Source organism: Odocoileus virginianus, unplaced genomic scaffold (assembly GCF_023699985.2).
Source record: "Odocoileus virginianus isolate 20LAN1187 ecotype Illinois unplaced genomic scaffold, Ovbor_1.2 Unplaced_Scaffold_22, whole genome shotgun sequence".
NCBI classification, from domain to species: Eukaryota; Metazoa; Chordata; class Mammalia; order Artiodactyla; family Cervidae; genus Odocoileus; species Odocoileus virginianus.
Window position 1 is genome coordinate 285,341 of NW_027224284.1, and position 12,783 is coordinate 298,123.

Consider the following 12,783-nt stretch of genomic DNA (forward strand, 5'->3'; position numbering starts at 1 on the left):
CCTGTGTGATGGGTGGTTGAGAGGATATAGCTCCGCAGGACTCTGCAACTGAGGCTGCAAGATGGGAGCCCTCAATTTCAGAGCTCAGCAGCAGATTTAGTCAGACAGCCACACCTTATGTCCTGGAGGGATCCATCCCTGACCTGAGCAGGTGAGTGCAGATAGGCTTGCCTTCCATCTGGGGAAAGAGACTACTGTCTGCTCAGAAGCACGTTGTGGTCTAGCTGTGTGCCATTTAGAAAGCCTTGAGAATGAGCAAATCCAGCTCCTCTCTAATCCTGAACTCAACATACATCACAGAGAGATATTCTCACTCTTTCCAGGGATACACACTGTCATTGGGAGCCCCCGGAGTCCACACACACACACACACACACACCTGGAGCTTACAAGCAGGCAGTAGCATTAGGAGAAACTGTAGGTTTATGTGACTGTCACTCATTGTTAGGCTTCCTATGTAACTAGACCCATTTGCAGTGAAAAAAATGACAGTTATGACTGATAGAGTCTTGTATAGGAAGAAAGTTTTATTTTCAATAACCTTGATATGCAGTTAAAAATGATGGAAATAGACTTTCCATTCATCACATCAAAAAGGATAACAACAAACTATGGAGTATTTCCAGTGGGTGAGCATGAGGGGAAGCCTACACGTTCTGGTACTGCTGGTGGGGCCCTCAATCAGTACGTCTTTCCAGGTTGATTTGTCAGTGTCCATTAAAGAGTCTGTGCACTTCCTGTCTGTATGTATTTGGGGACTGCTCCTTCAAGTATTAATTCTCAACAGGAGAATTGTCCCTCTATTAGAGAGTGCATATTCCTTATGACATATAGGTGGTCTGGGGACTCTGCTTTCAAAAATACCTATAATAGTTTAAACATAGTCCCTTGTTTCTTTGCTTTAGCTTTACTGAGGTATAATTGATATGCAAAAAAATTACACATGTTTAACATATATATATTCTTGAATTTGGACCTATGCATAAACCCATAATAATCACCAAACCAAAGCTGATGTATCCATCAACTCCAAAATTTTGCTTGTGTTCTTTTCACACTCCCCAGGTTTTACAGAATAGGAAATTGAGGTCAAATCAGGTTTATTGTCTTGCAAAAATATAGGCAGACCCGGCATCCTGGAATCAGAAATGAAGATACAGATGAAGTGACACAGGTCATCAGGAAAGCAAAATTTACTTGATCTTGGCCTGATGTGTGGCTGAGCCTCATGCATCTGTGTGTGGATATGTAAGGTACTAGTCTCTGCTTTTCTTAGTAGCAGGATGACCCCCAGCCAGGTTACTTAATCTCTGTAGATCATCACTTCACCAGCTACAAAATGGTGTAGAAATCATGCTCTACCTCCCCGGAATGTTGTGCAAAATACATGAGGATAAAAGTCGCAGACATTCAGGAAAGCTGAGTTCTTCATGGTTTCCTAAGGTCAAGAATCCTGCTTTTTGCAAGTTTTAAGTTCCAATCATCCTATGACCATGCATAAGTGGTCATTCAATTAAGAAACAGTATGAGGACTACTGACTTCATCTGATACAGAGTGTGATAAGAGCTGAAGACTGGAAAGTAATTATCTGGAAATCACCGCTTGTTCCTTCTCAACTAAGGTCTCAAAAGGAAAGGCTCTTTCCTAAATGGGATCTCATTTACCTCTATATCTATCTCACAGATTTTATCTGAAAAACAACCAGCACAGGGGAAAAGACTTACCCAAAGGTGGATGATGTACCTGGCGCCAGTATCCTATTGCAGTGTTCCTTTGCAAACCTCCTCTTTCTGGATAACATTGCATATATTACTCTGGAGAAATTAACACAGAAGATAAAAAGTGGAATGGGAAAGTATACGCAATAAAGTGATGTGGGGTGATGGTCTTGGTGGTTTCTTTCTCAAACCATATGGAGCTGGTCCAGTGATTGTTTCCTTCTTCCTAAACTAACTGACAAGTTACGCCAGCGAAGAGATAGGACACAGAAGTGTATAATGGAAACTTAGTGTATAATGGAAACTTATACATTTCTCTTCTGTTTAATCTTTCCAGTCATCATCATAGAGTAATGCTATTTGGATTATGTCAAGGGACGCTCCTATAAAGGAAGGTTGGGTATGGGATAGGAGGGGAACTAACATCTATTGAGTGTCCTATGTACAATATGCTGTGTATGACACCCGACATATTTCTTTCTTTTGCTCCTCAAAACAATTGTTTACATTTTATAAATTAGAAAAGGCAAACTCATAAATATATAATTTCTAAGTGTTATATGTTTATATATATACATATATATAAAATATCCTACCATAACTGTAAAGATCACAGGAATGCTAATCCTGAGGCAGTGCCCTCCTCATGTAAAACACTGCATCCTTTTTACTTTGTGGCGAGTCAGGGCTTAGGGATAAGTGTTTTGAACTGAGTATGTTTTCCTTGACAATCATACATGTATGGATGGGCACTAATACTTTCCTTTCTCCAGGTGGACACTTTCAATAAATATAAGCATCTAGATCTCAGAAGAGAGATCTGCGAGGACATGGATTTTCACTGGAGTGTCTGGCAAATAATATTCACCCAATAAAAATGCACTGAAATCACAAGTCCATGGATCAGTGAATGCATGGAGAGGTCCTACAACAAAATACCAAAGTGGACAAAATGTGTAAACTGTTCACAGATGAAGAAATTAAAATGGCCAATAATCACAAAAATATGTTCCAACTCACTAATAATTTAAGGAGTGCTAGTGAAAACATCTAAATATCCTTTCATTACCTATCATCTGACACATATGAAAAATACAAAAAACAAAAATAAACAAAAAATTCACAAACATTTGAAAACTGGCTCGTGTGTGGGGGGGACAGGTTGGGGAGGCTAAACTTCAGCATAAGTCAAGGAAACAGAACACAGTCAGAAATAAATGTAAATATTATGAACAAAAGTTTAGAGGGGGTAAGAAATGAGCATGCTCTGACAACTTATGACAGAATTTAAACTATTGAAATCAAGTCCCAGGGAAGATTGCAGGGAAATTTTTACACATGTACAAAAGTAAGCTGGTAAGAGGATATTTGCTGCAGGATTGCATGAAATAGGGGGGAAAATGGAAATATAGGAAGCTGTCTAAATGTCCATAACTATGTGAGTAAAGGCTAACAAAACCATTTATACTTCTCTATGGGCTTCAAGGCAAAATGAAAAAAAAAAAAAAAAACATGAAATTCCAGAGTTAGCTACTGATCAGGAAGAAAACAAAGCTGTGCCCCTGATTAACTGAAATCCCTAAAGTCAGCCCTGGAGGAAGGCATAGCAGCCCACTCCAGTATTCTTGTTTTTGTTTATCTGGTGGCTTAGTGGTAAAGCATCCACCTGCAACGCAGGAGACGTGGGAGATGTGAGTTCCATCCCTGGCTTGGGAAGATTCCCCTGGAGGACAGAAATGGCAACCCACTCTACTATTCTTGTGAGGAGAATCCCATGGACAGAGGAGCCTGGCGGGCTACAGTTCATAGGGTCGCAAGAATCAGACACTACTGAAGCAACTTAGCACACACGCATGCAAAGTTAGTACTCTGTTCTGAATAATGGTCATAATAATGGGTAACTTGAATAGCCACTAGGATTAAAGGGTGTGAAATATAAAGCACAATTCCTTAAAACACTTCTACACATATCACTTGCCCTCCCTCCAGATCACCTGTCTCAAGGGCAATACTTGAGCTTCTGCCCAAGCCCCACCCCTCTCTTCAGGGATGAGCCAATGCATGTGGCCTAGACACCGAGGTCAGTTGGCAGTAGGGGCAGGATTTCATCTCCTCTGTCCTCTTCCTCTCCCAATGGGGTAGGTGAGTGAGTACTGTGGGACAACAGCAGGGGTGTGTGACCATTTCTCCAGCCCTGAAAGCCCATCTTCTGAAAGGGAGGCTGCTCTGTGTCCTCAGGGAGGGTGAGGGATGGGACCTCATCCCATCCTGACACTTACCTGCAGAGGTGACCCAGGCTCTGTCACCATGATCTTGGGCATCTGTGACTGGGACTCATGGTGCCTTTGTCACAAAGCTGTCCTGAGGGGTGAATGAGGAAACCTGCCCAAAGGGTAGAGCATGTGGTCAGATTTCAGGGCCCTTTAAGAAGTAGGGGTTCCACAAAGCAAAACAAAAGAGGAGGCAATAGGGAATCTACCTGAAAAAGAATTTAGAATAATGATAATAAAAATGATCCAAAATCTTGAAAACAAAATGGAGTTACAGATAAATAGTCTGGAGACAAAGACTGAGAAGATGCAAGAAATGTTTAATAAGGACCTAGAAGAAATAAAAAAGAGTCAATTAAAAATGAATAATGCAATAAATGAGATCAAAAACACTCTGGAGGGAACCAACATTAGAATAACAGAGGCAGAAGATAGGATAGGTGAGGTAGAAGATAAAATGGTGGAAATAAATGAAGCAGAGAGGAAAAAAGAAAAAAGAATCAAAAGAAATGAGGACAACCTCAGGGACCTCTGGGACAATGTGAAACGCCCCAACATTCGAATCATAGGAGTCCCAGAAGAAGAAGACAAAAAGAAAGGCCATGAGAAAATACTCGAGGAGATAATAGCTGAAAACTTCCCTAAAATGGGGAAGGAAATAGCCACCCAAGTCCAAGAAACCCAGAGAGTCCCAAACAGGATAAACCCAAGGCGAAACACCCCAAGACACATATTAGTCAAATTAACAAAGATCAAACACAAAGAACAAATATTAAAAGCAGCAAGGGAGAAACAACAAATAACACACAAAGGGATTCCCATAAGGATAACAGCTGATCTTTCAATAGAAACCCTTCAGGCCAGAAGGGAATGGCAGGGCATACTTCAAGTAATGAAAGAGAATAACCTACAACCGAGATTACTGTACCCAGCAAGGATCTCATTCAGATATGAAGGAGAATTCAAAAGCTTTACAGACAAGCAAAATCTGAGAGAATTCAGCACCACCAAACCAGGTCTTCAACAAATGCTAAAGGATCTTCTCTAGACAGCAAACACAGAAAGGTTGTATAAACGCGAACCCAAAATAACAAAGTAAATGGCAACGGGACTGTACCTATCAATAATTACCTTAAATGTAAATGGGTTGAGTGCCCCAACCAAAAGACAAAGACTAGCTGAATAGATACAAAAACAAGACCCCAATATATGCTGTCTACAAGAGACCCACCTCAAAACAAGAGACACATACAGAATAAAAGTGAAGGGCTGGAAAAAAATATTTCACACAAACGGAGACCAAAAGAAAGCAGGAGTCGCAATACTCATATCAGATAAAATAGACTTTAAAATAAAGGCTGTGAAAAGAGACAAAGAAGGACACTACATAATGATCAAAGGATCAATCCAAGAAGAAAATGTAACAATTATAAATATATATGCACCCAACATAGGAGCACCACAATATGTAAGGCAAACGCTAACAAGTATGAAAGAGGAAATTAATAGTAACACAATAATAGTGGGAGACTTTAATGCCCCACTCACAACTATGGATAGATCAACTAAACAGAAAATTAACAAGGAAACACAAACTTTAAATGACACAATGGACCAGCTAGACCTAATTGATATCTATAGGACATTTCACCCCAAAACAATCAACTTCACCTTTTTCTCAAGTGCACACGGAACCTTCTCCAGAATAGATCACATCCTGGGCCATAAATCTAGCCTTGGTAAATTCAAAAAAATTGAAATCATTCCAGTCATCTTTTCTGACCACAGTGCAGTTAGATTAGATCTCAATTACAGGAAAAAAACTATTAAAAATTTAAACATATGGAGGCTAAATAACACACTTCTGAATAACCAACAAATCATAGAAGAAATCAAAAAAGAAATCAAAATATGCATAGAAACGAATGAAAATGAAAACACAACAACCCAAAACCTATGGGACACTGTAAAAGCAGTGCTAAGGGGAAGGTTCATAGCATTACAGGCTTACCTCAAGAAACAAGAAAAAAGTCAAATAAATAACCTAACTCTACACCTAAAGCAACTAGAGAAGGAAGAAATGAAGACCCCCCAGGGTTAATAGAAGGAAAGAAATCTTAAAAATTAGGGCAGAAATAAATGCAAAAGAAACTAAAGAGACCATAGCAAAAATCAACAAAGCTAAAAGCTGGTTTTTTGAAAAATAAACAAAATTGACAAACCATTAGCAAGACTCATTAAGAAACAAAGGGAGAAGAACCAAATTAACAAAATTAGAAATGAAAATGGAGAGATCACAAGAGACAACACTGAAATACAAAGGAGCATAGGAGACTACTACCAGCAGCTTAATGGACAACTTGGAAGAAATGGACAAATTCTTAGAAAAGTATAACTTTCCAAAACTGAACCAGAAAGAAATAGAAGATCTTAACAGACCCATCACAAGCAAGGAAATCAAAACTGTAATCAGAAATCTTCCAGCAAACAAAAGCCCAGGACCAGATGGCTTCACAGCTGAATTCTACCAAAAATTTAGAGAAGAGCTAACACCTATCTTACTCAAACTCTTCCAGAAAACTGCAGAAGAAGGTAAACTTCCAAACTCATTTTATGAGGCCACCATCACCCTAATTCCAAAACCAGACAAAGATGCCACAAAAAAGAAAACTACAGGCCAATATCACTGATGAACATAGATGCAAAAATCCTTAACAAAATTCTAGCAAACAGAATCCAACAACATATTTAAAAAATCATACATCATGACCAAGTGGGCTTTATCCCAGGAATGCAAGGATTTTTTAATATCTGCAAATCAATCAATGTAATACACCACATTAACAAATTGAAAGATAAAAATCATATGATTATCTCAATAGATGCAGAAAAAGCCTTTGACAAAATTCAACATCCTTTTATGATTAAAACTCTCCAGAAAGCAGGAATAGAAGGAACATACCTCAACATAATAAAAGCTATATATGACAAACCCACAGCAAGCATTACCTTCAATGGTGAAAAATTGAAAGCATTTCCCCTGAAATCAGGAGCAAGACAAGGGTGCCCACTCTCACCACTACTATTCAACATAGTTTTGGAAGTGTTGGCCACAGCAATCAGAGCAGAAAAAGAAGTAAAAGGAATCCAGATAGGAAAAGAAGTGAAACTCTCGCTGTTTGCAGATGACATGATCCTCTACATAGAAAACCCTAAAGACTCTACCAGAAAATTACTAGAGCTAATCAACGAATATAGTAAAGTTGCAGGATATAAAATTAACACACAGAAATCCCTTGCAATTCCTATACACTAACAATGAGAAAATAGAAAGAGAAATTAAGGAAACAATACCATTCACCATTGCAACAAAAAGAATAAAATACTTAGGAGTACATCTACCTAAAGAAATAAAAGACCTATACATAGAAAACTATAAAACATTGATGAAAGAAATCAAAGAGGACACAAACAGATGGAGAAATATACCGTGTTCATGGATTGGAAGAATCAATATTGTGAAAATGACTATGCTACCCAAAGCAATCTATAGATTCAATGCAATCCCTATCAAGCTACCAACAGTATTTTTCACAGAAATAGAACAAATAACTTCACAATTTGTATGGAAATACAAAAAAACTCGAATAGACAAAGAAATCTTTAGAAAGAAGAAGGGAACTGGAGGAATCAACCTGCCTGACTTCAGACTATACTACAAAGCCACAGCCATCAAGACAGTACGGTACTGGCACAAAGACAAAAATATAGATCAATGGAACAGAATAGAAATCCATGAACCTATGGACACCTTATCTTCGACAAAGGAGGCAAGAATATACAATAGAAAAAAGACAACCTCTTTAACAAGTGGTGCTGGGAAAACTGGTCAACCACTTGTAAAAGAATGAAACTAGAACACTTTCTAACACCATACACAAAAATAAATTCAAAATGGATTAAAGATCTAAATGTAAGACCAGAAACTATAAAACTCCTAGAGGAGAACATAGGCAAAACACTCTCTGACATAAATCACAGCAGGATCCTCTATGACCCACCTCCCAGAATATTGGAAATTAAAGCAAAAATAAACAAATGGGACCTAAGGAAACTTAAAAGCTTTTGCACAACAAAGGAAACTATAAGCAAGGTGAAAAGACAGCCCTCAGATTGCGAGAAAATAATAGCAAATGAAGCAACAGACAAAGGATTAATCTCAAAAATATACAAGCAACTCCTCCAGCTCAATTCCAGAAAAATAAATGACCCAGTCAAAAAATGGGCCAAAGAACTAAACAGACATTTCCCCAAAGAAGACATACAGATGGCTAACAAACCCATGAAAAGATGTTCAACATCACTCATTATCAGAGAAATGCAAATCAAAACCACAATGAGGTACCATTACATGCCAGTCAGGATGGCTGCTATCCAAAAATCTACAAGCAATAAATGCTGGAGAGGGTGTGGAGAAAAGGGAACCCTCTTACACTGTTGGTGGGAATGCAAACTAGTACAGCCACTATGGAGAACATTGTGGAGATTCCTTAAAAAACTGGAAATAGAACTGCCATATGACCCAGCAATCCCACTTCTGGGCATACACACAGAGGAAACCAGATCTGAAAGAGACATGTGCACCCCAATGTTCATTGCAGCACTGTTTATAATAGCCAGGACATGGAAGCAACCTAGATGTCCATCAGCAGACGAATGGATAAGGAAGCTGTGGTACATATACAGCATGGAATATTACTCAGCCATTAAAAAGAATTCATTTGAATCAGTTCTAATGAGAGTGGATGAAACTGGAGCCCATTATACAGAGTGAAGTAAGCCAGAAAGATAAACACCAATACAGTATACTAATGCATATATATGGAATTTAGAAAGATGGTAACAATAACCCTATATGCAAAACAGAAAAAGAGACACAGATGTACAGAACAGAATTTTGGACTCTGTGGGAGAAGACGAGGGTGGGATGTTTCGAGAGAACAGCATTGAAACATGTATATTATCTAGGATGAAACAGATCACCAGCCCAGGCTGGATGCATGAGACAAGTGCTCGGGCCTGGTGCACTGGGAAGACCCAGAGGAATAGGGTGGAGAGGGAAGTGGGAGGGGGGATCGGGATGGGGAATACATGTATATCCATGGCTGATTCATGTCAATGTATGACAAAAACCACTACAATATTGTAAAGCAATTAGCCTCCAACTAATAAAAATAAATGGGAAAAAACAAACAAACAAACAAAGGAGTAGGGGCTCTCTGAGCCTTTGTCCTAAAGAAGGCACTGTTAAAAGTCGTTTCTCAAAAAAAAAAAAAAAAAAAGTCATTTCTCATTTTTTTTTTTCTCCTATGACAATATACAAATCTTTATGAAGGGAGCAAGTATCTCTCTGTTATACCATGAGACAAACTTTTGAGATGAGATGGTTCCTTCATATTAACTGGCAATCTTTCAAAAAGAGAATAGCACTGAAACATATACATTACCATATGTAAAATAGATAGCCAGTGGGAGTTTGATGTATGATGCAGGGCACCCAAAGCCTGTCCTTGGCATGACAACCTGGAGGGATGGGGTGGGGAGGGAGGTGGGAGGGGGTTCAGGAGGGAGGGGACACATGTATGTCCATGGCTGATTCATACTGATGTATGGCAAAACCATCACAATATTGTAATTACCCTCCAATTAAAATAAATAAAATAATTTTTTTTAAACTAAAATGAAAAAAATTTCCTCCTTGGATCCCTCATCCCAATGCAGCCACAAGCCTTCTCCATCCTGCCCTGCCCCAACTCCTCCTTGTCCACTTTTCCGTCCTTTGTCTGTCCCTCCCTCTTTAAAATCAATGTTCCAGAAAGTCTTCTACATCCACTGTTAAGGTTCTTTGGACCCCACTGGCTAGTCATATCACTGAACTGTGGCTTCTGTCCCCATGATTGCAATAAACATGCTCAAACAAGCAATGTTTTTGTCACTAGGCCCCGATATTTTGTGTAAGTAAATATATTATCATATTGAGTATTGCTTTTAATGATGCCTAAAATACACATGTTTGAGCAGACCGCTCCTGTCACTTAACATCAAATCTTTGGCAGTTGCCCACACTCTGGAGCATGAGGTGCTGGGTACAAACCCAAGCTGTCCTGCTCCCTAATTGTGCAGTGCTGGGCCAGGTCTTTATGTCCCTGTCACTCGGCGTTTCTTCTATAAAATGGGGATGAGCACACAATAGTATCTACCTCATAAGGTGCTACAAGGACTGATGGAGATGATACATAAAAAGTACTTAGCACATTAGTAAGTTTTAGCCATATTTCTTCCTCCTTATATGTCTTTACTGGCAATACTATCCCCACAGGCATAAAAAATAGGATATAGGCTGATGGTTCATTCATAACAGTCTCCTAGGACCACCTTGGGGCATCCCTGATGGCTCAACTGAATCTGCCTGCAATGCAGGAGACTCAGGTTCAATCCTTGGATCAATCAGGAAAATCCCCTGGGAGAAGGGAATGGTTACCCACTCCAGTATTCTTGCCTGGAAAATCCTTATGGACAGAGGATACAGTCCATGGGTTGCCAAGAGTCGGACACAACTGGGTCACCTTAACAAATTATTATGAGCTTCATGGCTTAAAATGTCAGAAACTTCAGAGACAAGCCCTCATAGTTCTGGAGGCCAGAAGTCTGAGATCAAGATGTCAGCAGGGCCAGATTCCTGCCAAAGGCTCTAGGGAAGCATCCATCCTTACATCTGCTAGTGTCCAGTGGCTTCTGGAGCCCCTTGGTTTGTGGCAGCACAGCTGCCATCTCTGCCTCTCAATATCTCTTCACAAGACTTTCTACCCTGTGTGTGTGAAATCTCCCCTCCTTTCTCCTATAAGAACACTAGCCTTTGTCGATTTCACCTCAGTATCCTTAACTGGGGCTTCCCTGGTGGCTCAGAGGTAAAGCCTCTGCCTGCAATGCAGGAGACCTGGGTTTGATCCCTGGGTCAGGAAAGATCCCCTGGAGAAGGAAATGGCAACCCACTCCAGTACTCTTGCCTGGAAAATTCCGTGGGCTACAATCCACAGGGTCGCAGAGTTGAACATGACTGAGCCACTTCACTTTTCACTTTCAATCCTTAACTGGATCAAATCTCTCAAGATTATTTCTTATTAAGGTCACATTAACTTGCATGAGGGTGTTAAGATTGGACACATCTTTTCGGGGGACCCACTTAACCAACTTCAATGAGGTATGCAGGTTCCCAAAGTACATGTAGATGAGATCTTATCCATTGTAGATAAATATACAAATATACACATAAATGGGGCCTCCCCTGGTGGCTCAGTTGCTAAAGAATCTGCCTGCAGTGCAGGAGACCTGGGTTCAACCCTGGGTCAGGAAGATTCCCTGGAGAAGAGAATGGCAATCCACTCCAGTATTCTTGCCTGGAGAATTCCACAGACAGAGGAGCCTGGTGGGCTACAGTCCATGGGATCTCAGAGTCAGACACAACTGAGCAACTAACTCTAAACACACAAATATATAAATATCTATGGGGAATTCCCTGCTGTCCAGTGGCTAAGACTCCATGCTGCCAATACAGGGTGCCCAGATTTCACCCCTGGTCAGGGAACTAGATCACACACGCCACAACTAAGAGTTCACATGCCACAACTAAAGATCCCACATGCTGCAATGAAGATCAAAGATCCCATGCTGCAACTAAGACCCAGTGCAGCCAAATAAATAGCTAAATATTAAAATTAAATAACTTTCGATTGTTAGGTTGTTAAAAAGATTAATATCTGCATTAGAAAATTCTGGAGGAATATAATATAGAGGAAAATAAAGTTTAATTGGGTGGTATGTTTTGGGGTAATGCTTTTTTCCCCTCTTTTCTATGTCATCCATCTTTACCTAAAATGAATACCAATTGCTCTTGTACCTATATAAAAACAAAACAAAATGGGAGGGAAGCAAGAGGGTTCCTAGCCCAAACATAGGAAAGCCTTTGGAATGGGAATGCCCTAGAGGCACAGGAAGGGAGATGAGATATCCGGGAACCTTTCTAGATTATAACAGGACACATTCCACCCAATTCCAAGCTATAGTGGTCACTATCACTATTTTAAATTCCTGTGTATTGAAGTGGGAAAAACAACTGTACATCAGTTTGGTTGATTATGCTTTGCAGGTCTTATCAGATGGGGAGTAGTGTGCACTGGTTAGATGTGGGTCTCAGCAGCCACCCAGAATCTGTTCACATCTTAGTCTTGTGACTGGCGAGCCCTGCCCTCACTCTGTCTCACTTCCTTGATGTTTAAATTCGGGCAACAGTAACTCCTCCTCGTGGGTTGTGGTGAGGACTAAATGAGCAAGTACAGGTTTAGCACTTACAGTAGCATAGGCAGAGGGGAAATCAGCAATAATATTAAGTATTCTTATCACTATTATGATATACAAATTGACTATTAATGTGACCACTGCCATTTTTATTATTATGTGTATTTGTACTGATTGGCATAGACTAACCTTCACGGTATATTTATATTAAAAAGTACTTTTATAGTTTTCATTTGTATTCATTTTATATTTTACTTGGAGGATAATTGTTTTACAGTGTTGTGCTGGTTTTTGCTGTACAACAACGTGAATCAGCTATAATTATACATATATCCTCTCCTTCTTGAGCCTCCCTCCCACCCATCTCACCCCTCTAGGTCCTCACAGAGCACCAGGCTGGGCTCTCTGTGTTATATAGCAGCTTCCCACTAGCTATCTA

General features: G+C 39.8%; 1 long non-coding RNA gene across 2 annotated transcripts in view; it reads right to left on the reverse strand.

Moving 5' to 3' along the window:
• Positions 1 to 507: 507 nt before the first annotated feature.
• LOC110142356 (uncharacterized) overlaps positions 508 to 12,783 on the reverse strand; it is a 38,227-nt gene continuing 25,951 nt past the window's right edge. For both annotated transcript variants that reach the window (XR_011486144.1, XR_011486143.1), the window contains 2 exons: positions 1,726 to 1,815; positions 508 to 1,136 (listed from right to left, as the gene is read on the reverse strand). This is a non-coding gene — a long non-coding RNA (uncharacterized lncRNA). The remainder of the gene's footprint in view (positions 1,137 to 1,725; positions 1,816 to 12,783) is intronic.